The sequence below is a fragment of the Scyliorhinus torazame genome, chromosome 8 (assembly GCF_047496885.1).
Source record: "Scyliorhinus torazame isolate Kashiwa2021f chromosome 8, sScyTor2.1, whole genome shotgun sequence".
Taxonomy (NCBI): Eukaryota; Metazoa; Chordata; class Chondrichthyes; order Carcharhiniformes; family Scyliorhinidae; genus Scyliorhinus; species Scyliorhinus torazame.
The window spans coordinates 139,759,768-139,773,182 of NC_092714.1; positions in this window are offsets into that span (position 1 = coordinate 139,759,768).

Sequence of the window (13,415 nt, forward strand, 5' to 3'; positions counted from 1 at the left end):
ATACAGCACAGACTGCACAACACCAGCACAGACTGCACACTCACTACAGCACAGACTGCACACTCACACAGCACAGACTGCACACTCACACAGCACAGACTGCACACTCACACAGCACAGACTGCACACTCACACAGCACAGACTGCACACTCACACAGCACAGACTGCACACTCACACAGCACAGACTGCACTACTCACACAGCACAGACTGCACACTCACACACACAGACTGCACACTCACACAGCACAGACTGCACACTCACACAGCACAGACTGCACACTCACACAGCACAGACTGCTCACTCACACAGCACCGACTGCACACTCACACAGCACAGACTGCACACTCACACAGCACCGACTGCACATTCACACAGCACAGACTGCACACTCACACAGCACAGACTGCACACTCACACACACAGACTGCACACTCACACAGCACAGACTGCACACTCACACACACAGACTGCACACTCACACAGCACAGACTGCACACTCAGAGCACAGACTGCACACTCACACAGCACCGACTGCACACTCACACACACAGACCGCACACTCACACAGCACAGACCGCACACTCACACAGCACAGACTGCACACTCACACACACAGACTGCATACTCACACAGCACAGACTGCACACTCACACAGCACAGACTGCACATTCACACAGCACAGACTGCACACTCACACAGCACAGACTGCTCACTCACACAGCACAGACCGCACACTCACACAGCACAGACTGCACACTCAGAGCACAGACTGCACACTCACACAGCACCGACTGCACACTCACACAGCACAGACTGCACACTCACACAGCACAGACTGCACACTCACACAGCACAGACTGCACACTCACACAGCACAGACTGCACACTCACACAGCACAGACTGCACACTCACACAGCACAGACTGCACACTCACACAGCACAGACTGCACACTCACACAGCACATACTGCACACTCACACACACAGACTGCATACTCACACAGCACAGACTGCACATTCACACAGCACAGACTGCACACTCACACAGCACATACTGCACACTCACACAGCACCGACTGCACACTCACACAGCACACACTGCACACTCACACAGCAAAGACTGCACACTCACACAGCACAGACTGCACACTCACACAGCACAGACTGCACACTCACACAGCACCGACTGCACAGTCACACAGCACAGACTGCACACTCACACAGCACAGAGTGCACACTCACACAGCACAGACTGCACACTCACACAGCACAGACTGCACACTCACACAGCACAGACTGCACAGTCACACAGCACAGACTGCACACTCACACAGCACAGAGTGCACACTCACACAGCACAGACTGCACACTCACACAGCACAGACTGCACACTCACACAGCACCGACTGCACAGTCACACAGCACAGTCTGCATACTCACACAGCACAGACTGCACACTCACACAGCACCGACTGTACAGTCACACAGCACAGACTGCACACTCACACAGCACAGAGTGCACTCTCACACAGCACAGACTGCACACTCACACAGCACAGACTGCACACTCACACAGCACAGACTGCTCACTCACACAGCACCGACTGCACACTAACACAGCACCGACTGCACACTCACACAGCACAGACTGCACACTCACACAGCACCGACTGCACACTCACACAGCACAGACTGCACACTCACACAGCACCGACTGCACACTCACACAGCACAGACTGCACACTCACACAGCACCGACTGCACATTCACACAGCACAGACTGCACACTCACACAGCAAAGACTGCACACTCACACAGCACAGACTGCACACTCACACAGCACCGACTGCACACTCACACAGCACCGACTGCACACTCACACAGCACAGACTGCACACTCACACAGCACAGCCTGCACACTCACACAGCACAGACTGCACACTCACACAGCACAGGCTGCACACTCACACAGCACAGACTGCACACTCACACAGCACAGACTGCACACTCACACAGCACAGACTGCACACTCACACAGCACAGACTGCACACTCACACAGCACCGACTGCACACTCACACAGCACAGACTGCACATTCACACAGCACAGACTGAACACACACACAGCACAGACTGCACACTCACACAGCACAGACTGCACACTCACACAGCACAGACTGAACACACACACAGCACAGACTGCACACTCACACAGCACAGACTGCACACTCACACAGCACAGACTGCACACTCACACAGCACAGACTGCACACTCACACAGCACAGACTGCACACTCACACAGCACAGACTGCACACTCACACAGCACAGACTGCACACTCACACAGCACAGACTGCACACTCACACAGCACAGACTGCACACTCACACAGCACAGACTGCACACTCACACAGCACAGACTGCACACTCACACAGCACAGTCTGCACACTCACACAGCACAGTCTGCACACTCACACAGCACAGACTGCACACTCACACAGCACAGACTGCACACTCACACAGCACAGTCTGCACACTCACACAGCACAGACTGCACACTCACACAGCACAGACTGCACACTCACACAGCACAGACTGCACACTCACACAGCACAGACTGCACACTCACACAGCACAGACTGCACACTCACACAGCACAGACTGCACACTCACACAGCACCGACTGCACACTCACACAGCACAGACTGCACACTCACACAGCACAGACAGCACACTCACACACACAGACTGCACACTCACACAGCACAGACTGCACACTCACAGCACAGACTGCACACTCACACAGCACAGACTGCACACTCACACAGCACCGACTGCACACTCACACAGCACAGACTGCACACTCACACAGCACCGACTGCGCAATAACACAGCACAGACTGCACACTCACACAGCACAGACTGCACACTCACACAGCACAGACTGCACACTCACACAACACAGACTGCACACTCACACAGCACCGACTGCGCACTCACACAGCACAGACTGCACACTCACACAGCACAGACTGCACACTCACACAGCACAGACTGCACACTCACACAACACAGACTGCACACTCACACAGCACAGACTGCACACTCACACAGCACAGACTGCACACTCACACAGCACAGACTGCACACTCACACAGCACAGACTGCACACTCACACAGCACCGACTGCACACTCACACAGCACAGGCTGCACACTCACACAGCACCGACTGCGCAATAACACAGCACAGACTACAAACTCACACAGCACAGACTGCACACTCACACAGCACAGACTGCACACTCACACAGCACAGACTGCACACTCACACAGCACAGATTGCACACTCACACAGCACCGACTGCACACTCACACAGCACAGGCTGCACACTCACACAGCACCGACTGCGCAATAACACAGCACAGACTGCACACTCACACACACAGACTGCACACTCACACAGCACAGACTGCACACTCACACAGCACAGACTGCACACTCACACAGCACAGGCTGCACACTCACACAGCACCGACTGCACACTCACACAGCACAGACTCCACACTCACACAGCACAGACTGCACACTCACACAGCACCGACTGCACACTCACACAGCACCGACTGCGCAATAACACAGCACAGACTGCACACTCACATAGCACAGACTGCACACTCACACAGCACAGACTGCTCACTCACACAGCACAGACTGCACACTCACACAGCACAGACTGCACACTCACACAGCACAGACTGCACACTCACACAGCACCGACTGCACACTCACACAGCACAGACTGCACACACACACAGCACAGACTGCACACACACACAGCACAGACTGCACACTCACATAGCACAGACTGCACACTCACACAGCACAGACTGCACACTCACACAGCACCGACTGCACACTCACACAGCACAGACTGCACACACACACAGCACAGACTGCATCCTCACACAGCACAGACTGCACACTCACACAGCACAGACTGCACACTCACACAGCACAGACTGCACACTCACACACCACAGACTGCACACTCACACAGCACAGACTGCACATTCACACAGCACAGACTGCACACTCACACAGCACAGACTGCACACTCACACAGCACAGACTGCACACTCACACACAGAGACTGCACACTCACACAGCACAGACTGCACACTCACACAGCACAGACTGCACACTCATACAGCACAGACTGCACACTCACACAGCACAGACTGCACACTCATACAGCACAGACTGCACACTCACACAGCACAGACTGCACACTCACACAGCACAGACTGCACACTCACACAGCACAGACTGCACACTCACACAGCACAGACTGCACACTCACACAGCACAGACTGCACACTCATACAGCACAGACTGCACACTCACAAAGCACAGACTGCACACTCACACAGCACAGACTGCATACTCACACAGCACAGACTGCACACTCACACACACAGACTGCACACTCACACAGCACAGACTGCACACTCACACAGCACAGACTGCACACTCACACAGCACAGACTGCTCACTCACACAGCACCGACTGCACACTCACACAGCACAGACTGCACACTCACACAGCACCGACTGCACATTCACACAGCACAGACTGCACACTCACACAGCACAGACTGCACACTCACACACACAGACTGCACACTCACACAGCACAGACTGCACACTCACACACACAGACTGCACACTCACACAGCACAGACTGCACACTCAGAGCACAGACTGCACACTCACACAGCACCGACTGCACACTCACACACACAGACCGCACACTCACACAGCACAGACCGCACACTCACACAGCACAGACTGCACACTCACACACACAGACTGCATACTCACACAGCACAGACTGCACACTCACACAGCACAGACTGCACATTCACACAGCACAGACTGCACACTCACACAGCACAGACTGCTCACTCACACAGCACAGACCGCACACTCACACAGCACAGACTGCACACTCAGAGCACAGACTGCACACTCACACAGCACCGACTGCACACTCACACAGCACAGACTGCACACTCACACAGCACAGACTGCACACTCACACAGCACAGACTGCACACTCACACAGCACAGACTGCACACTCACACAGCACAGACTGCACACTCACACAGCACAGACTGCACACTCACACAGCACAGACTGCACACTCACACAGCACATACTGCACACTCACACACACAGACTGCATACTCACACAGCACAGACTGCACATTCACACAGCACAGACTGCACACTCACACAGCACATACTGCACACTCACACAGCACCGACTGCACACTCACACAGCACACACTGCACACTCACACAGCAAAGACTGCACACTCACACAGCACAGACTGCACACTCACACAGCACAGACTGCACACTCACACAGCACCGACTGCACAGTCACACAGCACAGACTGCACACTCACACAGCACAGAGTGCACACTCACACAGCACAGACTGCACACTCACACAGCACAGACTGCACACTCACACAGCACAGACTGCACAGTCACACAGCACAGACTGCACACTCACACAGCACAGAGTGCACACTCACACAGCACAGACTGCACACTCACACAGCACAGACTGCACACTCACACAGCACCGACTGCACAGTCACACAGCACAGTCTGCATACTCACACAGCACAGACTGCACACTCACACAGCACCGACTGTACAGTCACACAGCACAGACTGCACACTCACACAGCACAGAGTGCACTCTCACACAGCACAGACTGCACACTCACACAGCACAGACTGCACACTCACACAGCACAGACTGCTCACTCACACAGCACCGACTGCACACTAACACAGCACCGACTGCACACTCACACAGCACAGACTGCACACTCACACAGCACCGACTGCACACTCACACAGCACAGACTGCACACTCACACAGCACCGACTGCACACTCACACAGCACAGACTGCACACTCACACAGCACCGACTGCACATTCACACAGCACAGACTGCACACTCACACAGCAAAGACTGCACACTCACACAGCACAGACTGCACACTCACACAGCACCGACTGCACACTCACACAGCACCGACTGCACACTCACACAGCACAGACTGCACACTCACACAGCACAGCCTGCACACTCACACAGCACAGACTGCACACTCACACAGCACAGGCTGCACACTCACACAGCACAGACTGCACACTCACACAGCACAGACTGCACACTCACACAGCACAGACTGCACACTCACACAGCACAGACTGCACACTCACACAGCACCGACTGCACACTCACACAGCACAGACTGCACATTCACACAGCACAGACTGAACACACACACAGCACAGACTGCACACTCACACAGCACAGACTGCACACTCACACAGCACAGACTGAACACACACACAGCACAGACTGCACACTCACACAGCACAGACTGCACACTCACACAGCACAGACTGCACACTCACACAGCACAGACTGCACACTCACACAGCACAGACTGCACACTCACACAGCACAGACTGCACACTCACACAGCACAGACTGCACACTCACACAGCACAGACTGCACACTCACACAGCACAGACTGCACACTCACACAGCACAGACTGCACACTCACACAGCACAGACTGCACACTCACACAGCACAGTCTGCACACTCACACAGCACAGTCTGCACACTCACACAGCACAGACTGCACACTCACACAGCACAGACTGCACACTCACACAGCACAGTCTGCACACTCACACAGCACAGACTGCACACTCACACAGCACAGACTGCACACTCACACAGCACAGACTGCACACTCACACAGCACAGACTGCACACTCACACAGCACAGACTGCACACTCACACAGCACAGACTGCACACTCACACAGCACCGACTGCACACTCACACAGCACAGACTGCACACTCACACAGCACAGACAGCACACTCACACACACAGACTGCACACTCACACAGCACAGACTGCACACTCACAGCACAGACTGCACACTCACACAGCACAGACTGCACACTCACACAGCACCGACTGCACACTCACACAGCACAGACTGCACACTCACACAGCACCGACTGCGCAATAACACAGCACAGACTGCACACTCACACAGCACAGACTGCACACTCACACAGCACAGACTGCACACTCACACAACACAGACTGCACACTCACACAGCACCGACTGCGCACTCACACAGCACAGACTGCACACTCACACAGCACAGACTGCACACTCACACAGCACAGACTGCACACTCACACAACACAGACTGCACACTCACACAGCACAGACTGCACACTCACACAGCACAGACTGCACACTCACACAGCACAGACTGCACACTCACACAGCACAGACTGCACACTCACACAGCACCGACTGCACACTCACACAGCACAGGCTGCACACTCACACAGCACCGACTGCGCAATAACACAGCACAGACTACAAACTCACACAGCACAGACTGCACACTCACACAGCACAGACTGCACACTCACACAGCACAGACTGCACACTCACACAGCACAGATTGCACACTCACACAGCACCGACTGCACACTCACACAGCACAGGCTGCACACTCACACAGCACCGACTGCGCAATAACACAGCACAGACTGCACACTCACACACACAGACTGCACACTCACACAGCACAGACTGCACACTCACACAGCACAGACTGCACACTCACACAGCACAGGCTGCACACTCACACAGCACCGACTGCACACTCACACAGCACAGACTCCACACTCACACAGCACAGACTGCACACTCACACAGCACCGACTGCACACTCACACAGCACCGACTGCGCAATAACACAGCACAGACTGCACACTCACATAGCACAGACTGCACACTCACACAGCACAGACTGCTCACTCACACAGCACAGACTGCACACTCACACAGCACAGACTGCACACTCACACAGCACAGACTGCACACTCACACAGCACCGACTGCACACTCACACAGCACAGACTGCACACACACACAGCACAGACTGCACACACACACAGCACAGACTGCACACTCACATAGCACAGACTGCACACTCACACAGCACAGACTGCACACTCACACAGCACCGACTGCACACTCACACAGCACAGACTGCACACACACACAGCACAGACTGCATCCTCACACAGCACAGACTGCACACTCACACAGCACAGACTGCACACTCACACAGCACAGACTGCACACTCACACAGCACAGACTGCACACTCACACAGCACAGACTGCACACTCATACAGCACAGACTGCACACACACACAGCACAGACTGCACACTCACACAGCACAGACTGCGTACTCACAGAGCACAGACTGCACACTCACACAGCACAGACTGCACACCCACACAGCACAGACTGCACACTCACACAGCACAGACTGCACACTCACACAGCACAGACTGCACACTCACACAGCACAGACTGCGTACTCACACAGCACAGACTGCACACTCACACAGCACAGACTGCGTACTCACACAGCACAGACTGCACACTCACACAGCACAGACTGCACACTCACACAGCACAGACTGCACACTCACACAGCACAGACTGCACACTCACACAGCACAGACTGCACACTCACACAGCACAGACTGCACACTCACACAGCACAGACTGCACACTCACACAGCAGAGACTGCACACTCACACAGCACAGACTGCACACTCACACAGCACAGACTGCGTACTCACACAGCACAGACTGCACACTCACACAGCACAGACTGCGTACTCACACAGCACAGACTGCACACTCACACAGCACAGACTGCACACTCACACAGCACAGACTGCACACTCACACAGCACAGACTGCACACTCACACAGCACAGACTGCACACTCACACAGCACAGACTGCGTACTCACACAGCACAGACTGCACACTCACACAGCACAGACTGCACACTCACACAGCACAGACTGCACACTCACACAGCACAGACTGCACACTCACACAGCACAGACTGCACACTCACACAGCACAGACTGCACACTCACACAGCACAGACTGCACACTCACACAGCACAGACTGCACACTCACACAGCACAGACTGCACACTCACACAGCACAGACTGCACACTCACACAGCACAGACTGCACACTCACACAGCACAGACTGCACACTCATACAGCACAGACTGCATCCTCACACAGCACAGACTGCACACTCACACAGCACAGACTGCACACTCTCACAGCACAGACTGCACACTCACACAGCACAGACTGCACACTCACACAGCACAGACTGCACACTCACACAGCACAGACTGCACACTCACACAGCACAGACTGCACACTCACACAGCACAGACTGCACACTCACACAGCACAGACTGCACACTCACACAGCACAGACTGCACACTCACACAGCACAGACTGCACACTCACACAGCACAGACTGCACACTCACACAGCACAGACTGCACACTCACACAGCACAGACTGCACACTCACACAGCACAGACTGCACACTCACACAGCACAGACTGCACACTCACACAGCACAGACTGCACACTCACACAGCACAGACTGCACACTCACACAGCACAGACTGCACACTCACACAGCACAGACTGCACACTCACACAGCACAGACTGCACACTCACACAGCACAGACTGCACACTCACACAGCACAGACTGCACACTCATACAGCACAGACTGCACACACACACAGCACAGACTGCACACTCACACAGCACAGACTGCACACTCACACAGCACAGACTGCACACTCACACAGCACAGACTGCACACTCACACAGCACAGACTGCTCACTCACACAGCACCGACTGCACACTCACACAGCACAGACTGCACACTCACACAGCACAGACTGCACACTCACACAGCACAGACTGCACACTCACACAGCACAGACTGCACACTCACACAGCACAGACTGCACACTCACACAGCACAGACTGCACACTCACACAGCACAGACTGCACACTCACACAGCACCAACTGCACACTCACACAGCACCGACTGCTCACTCACACAGCACCGACTGCACACTCACACAGCACCGACTGCTCACTCACACAGCACAGACTGCACACTCACACAGCACAGACTGCACACTCACACAGCACAGACTGCACACTCACACAGCACAGACTGCACACTCACACAGCACAGACTGCACACTCACACAGCACAGGCTGCACACTCACACAGCACAGACTGCACACTCATACAACACCGACTGCACACTCACACAGCACAGACTGCACACTCACAGCACAGACTGCACACTCACACAGCACAGACTGCACACTCACACAGCACAGACTGCACACTCATACAGCACAGACTGCTCACTCACACAGCACCGACTGCACACTTACACAGCACAGACTGCACACTCACACAGCACAGACTGCACACTCACACAGCACAGACTGCACACTCACACAGCACAGACTGCACACTCACACAGCACAGACTGCTCACTCACAGAGCACAGACTGCACACTCACACAGCACCGACTGCACACTCACACAGCACAGACTGCACACTCACACAGCACAGACTGCACACTCACACAGCACAGACTGCACACTCACACAGCACAGACTGCACACTCACACAGCACCGACTGCACACTCACACAGCACAGACTGCACACTCACACAGCACAGACTGCTCACTCACACAGCACCGACTGCACACTTACACAGCACAGACTGCACACTCATACAGCACAGACTGCACACTCACACAGCACAGACTACACACACACACAGCACAGACTGCACACTCACACAGCACAGACTGCACACTCACACAGCACAGACTGCACACTCTCACAGCACAGACTGCTCACTCACACAGCACCGACTGCACACTCACACAGCACAGACTGCACACTCACACAGCACAGACTGCACACTCACACAGCACCGACTACACACTCACACAGCACAGACTGCACACTCACACAGCACCGACTGCACACTCACACAGCACCGACTGCACACTCACACAGCACAGACTGCACACTCACACAGCATAGACTGCACACTCACACAGCACAGACTGCACACTCACACAGCACAGACTGCACACTCACACAGCACAGACTGCACACTCACACAGCACAGACTGCACACTCACACAGCACACTCACACAGCACAGACTGCACACTCACACAGCACAGACTGCACACTCACACAGCACCGACTGCACACTCACACAGCACAGACTGCACACTCACACAGCACAGACTGCACACTCACACAGCACAGACTGCACACTCACACAGCACAGACTGCACACTCACACAGCACAGACTGCTCACTCACACAGCACAGACTGCACACTCACACAGCACAGACTGCACACTCACACAGCACAGACTGCACACTCACACAGCACCGACTGCACACTCACACAGCACAGACTGCACACTCACACAGCACAGACTGCTCACTCACACAGCACAGACTGCACACTCACACAGCACAGACTGCACACTCACACAGCACAGACTGCACACTCACACAGCACAGACTGCACACTCACACAGCACAGACTGCACACTCACATAGCACAGACTGCTCACTCACACAGCACCGACTGCACACTCACACAGCACAGACTGCACACTCACACAGCACAGACTGCACACTCACACAGCACAGACTGCACACTCACACAGCACCGACTGCACACTCACACAGCACAGACTGCACACTCACACAGCACCGACTGCACACTCACACAGCACCGACTGCACACTCACACAGCACAGACTGCACACTCACACAGCACAGACTGCACACTCACACAGCACAGACTGCACACTCACACAGCACCGACTGCACACTCACACAGCACAGGCTGCACACTCACACAGCACAGACTGCACACTCACACAGCACAGACTGCACACTCACACAGCACAGACTGCACACTCACACAGCACCGACTGCACACTCACACAGCACCGACTGCACACTCACACAGCACAGACTGCACACTCACACAGCACAGACTGCACACTCACACAGCACCGACTGCACACTCACACAGCACAGGCTGCACACTCACACAGCACAGACTGCACACTCACACAGCACCGACTGCACACTCACACAGCACAGACTGCACACTCACACAGCACAGACTGCACACTCACACAGCACCGACTGCACACTCACACAGCACCGACTGCACACTCACACAGCACAGACTGCACACTCACACAGCACAGACTGCACACTCACACAGCACAGACTGCACACTCACACAGCGCAGACTGCACACTCACACAGCACAGACTGCACACTCACACAGCACAGACTGCACACTCACACAGCACAGACTGCACACTCACACAGCACAGACTGCACACTCACACAGCACCGACTGCACACTCACACAGCACAGACTGCACACTCACACAGCACAGACTGCACACTCACACAGCACAGACTGCACACTCACACAGCACCGACTGCACACTCACACAGCACCGACTGCACACTCACACAGCACAGACTGCACACTCACACAGCACAGACTGCACACTCACACAGCACAGACTGCACACTCACACAGCACAGACTGCACACTCACACAGCACAGACTGCACACTCACACAGCACAGACTGCACACTCACACAGCACCGACTGCACACTCACACAGCACAGACTGCACACTCACACAGCACAGACTGCACACTCACACAGCACAGACTGCACACTCACACAGCACAGACTGCACACTCACACAGCACAGACTGCACACTCACACAGCACCGACTGCACACTCTCACAGCACACTCACACAGCACAGTCTGCACACTCACACAGCACAGACTGCACACTCACACAGCACACTCACACAGCACAGACTGCACACTCACACAGCACAGACTACACACTCACACAGCACAGTCTGCACACTCACACAGCACAGACTGCACACTCACACAGCACACTCACACAGCACAGACTACACACTCACACAGCACAGACTGCACACTCACACAGCACAGACTGCACACTCACACAGCACCGACTGCACACTCACACAGCACACTCACACAGCACAGACTGCACACTCACACAGCACAGACTGCACACTCACACAGCACAGACTGCACACTCACACAGCACAGGCTGCACACTCACACAGCACAGACTGCACACTCACACAGCACACTCACACAGCACAGACTGCACACTCACACAGCACAGACTGCACACTCACACAGCACAGACTGCGTACTCACACAGCACAGACTGCACACTCACACAGCACAGTCTGCACACTCACACAGCACAGACT